We start from the raw sequence: 2,500 nt of genomic DNA, 5'->3' as shown, positions 1-2,500 counted from the left end.
GTGCGGTACCGTATCAAAGGCCTTTTGGCAGTCAAGAAATATGCAGTCTGCCCAGCCTTCTCTGTCCTGCCTTATCCTTGTTACTTTATCATAGAATTCTAAAAGGTTTGTTAGGCATGATTTCCCTGTCCAGAACCCATGTTGGTGCTTGTTTACAAACCCAATGCTCTCCAGGTGCTCAACAAGTCTTAGCCTAATTATTCTTTCAAGTATTTTGCAGGGGATGCTTGTCAGTGATACGGGTCTGTAGTTAAGTGCCTCCTCCCTATCCCCCTTCTTGAAAATCGGTACGACATTTGCCTTCTTCCAGCAACTGGGCAATTCTCCCGACATAAGTGACTCATTGAAGATCATTGCCAGAGGCACGCTGAGAGCCTGCGCTGCCTCTTTAAGTATCCACGGTGATACTTTGTCTGGTCCAACAGCTTTATTTGCATCCAGTGTTGTCAACTGTTTCATTACATCCTCTGCTGTCACCTCTATATCTGATAGTCTTTCATCTTGGGTAATCTCTTCTAACAATGGGAGCTGCTCAGGCTCGGTAGTGAACACTCCATGGAATTTTGCATTCAGTACCTCGCAGATTTCCTTGTCGCTTTCTGTATACGCCCCTTCTGTTTTCCTCAGTCTTGTCACTTGGTCATTTACCGACATCTTCCTTCTTATATGGCTATGGAGTAATTTTGGTTGCTTTTTCGCTTTGACTGCAATATCGTTCTCATAATTTCTTTCCGACACTCGTCTTATGTTAATGTAATCATTCCTAGCTCTGTTACATCTAATCCTGGTGTCCTCTGTCCTTTGTCTTCTGTACTTCCTCCACTCCCTCCTGCTTCTCACCTTTGCTTCCTGACACTGTCTATTAAACCATGGGTTATTATATTCCCTCCTGCTTTTTTCCTTTATTGTTGGAATAAATCTATCTTCAGCCTCCTTGCATTTCAATATGACTTGGTTCATCATACCTTGCACTGTTTTTCCTCTAAGTTCTTCCTCCCACTGCACTTCTCCCAGGTAGTCCCTTATCCTTCTGTAGTCCCCTTTTCTGTAATCAAGTCTCCTTTCCCGGACCTCTTGTCCTTTCGTCACAATTTTAAGCTCCATCATGTAGTCAAAGGCTAGGACACAATGGTCACTAGCTCCTAGTGGTATTTCATGTTCCAACTGCTCGATGTCTTCTACATTCTGAGTGATAATGAGATCTAATAGGCTGGGCGTATCCCCTCCTCTTTCCCTAGTATCTTCTTTCACATGCTGTGTTAGGAAATTCCTGTCAATAACGTCTACCAGCTTCGCTCCCCAGGTCTCCTCCCCGCCATGGGGATTCCTCGTTTCCCAATCTATCTCTCCGTGATTTAGGTCCCCCATGACCAGCAGCTTCGCTCTCATTCTATGCGCTAAAGTTGCTGCCCTCTGCAGTTCATCCATACATGTCTTGTTGCTGTCCTCGTACTCCTGCCTGGGCCTTCTACTGTTTGGTGGGGGATTGTAGAGTATCAAGATTACAATCTTCTTCCCATCCACTGTCAGAGTTCCATGTATGAAGCTTGTGCTTTCACTGGTACCCGGATTTTCCAGCTCATCAAACTTCCATTTCCGCTTTATTAGTAGTGCCACTCCTCCTCCCTGTCTCTGTGTCCTTTCTTTTCTTATCACCTGGTACCCCTCTGGAAAGATTGCATCCGAGATCATGCCATTTATTTTAGTTTCCACTATTGCCACTATGTCTGGGTCTGCCTCACTAACTCTTTCTTTTATCTCTTCTGCTTTATTGGCTACCCCATCAGCATTGGTGTACCAAACCTTGAGACACTTCTTGGAAACTCGGGTGTCAGAGTTCCCCCTTTCACCAGGGGTCTGGGGGGAACTGGGGGGTGTCTGGGGGGCAAGTGGGGGCTGTGGGGGTGAGTGGGGGGGTGCTAGGGGGGTGCCTGGGAGTGCCTGGTAGGCGAATGGGGTCTGGGCATCTAGGGGGGTGCCTGGGAGTGCCTGGTAGGCGAATGGGGTCTGGGCATCTAGGGGGGTAGGAAGGGCATAATGGGTCCGAAAGTTAGGGGTCTGAATAGCATAGGGGGGTTGAGAAATAGAGTGGGACTGAGAGTCAGATAGAGGTTGAGAGGTTGGGGGGAAGAGGGCTACTGAGGGCGGAGAGCTGAGATGAGAATGGAGCATGGGTGCTGGGAGTGGAAGAGAGGGTATATTAGTTAGGGGGGAATCGGGGGTAGGTGGGGGTTTTGGGGTAGAAGAGGGGAAGAGGGAGATGGGGGAAGGTGTTAGGGGGTCACAAGGTGAGGGGGTTAAATGTGGGCTGGAGGTGCATAGGAGGGGTGAGGGTTGGGTGGGGTTTGGGGGTGAGTGGAAGAGGGGTGCAGTGGAAGCTGGGATGGAGTAGATGGAATTGAAGTCAATGGGGTAGAAGGGGCAGGGGAGTGGGAAGGGGTATTTGGGGAGGGGGGATGGGAAGGTGGGTTTGGGGAGGGCATGGCTTGACCCACTGGGG

The sequence above is a fragment of the Procambarus clarkii genome, chromosome 10 (genome assembly GCF_040958095.1).
Source record: "Procambarus clarkii isolate CNS0578487 chromosome 10, FALCON_Pclarkii_2.0, whole genome shotgun sequence".
Taxonomy (NCBI): Eukaryota; Metazoa; Arthropoda; class Malacostraca; order Decapoda; family Cambaridae; genus Procambarus; species Procambarus clarkii.
This window is presented reverse-complemented; position numbering follows the sequence as displayed.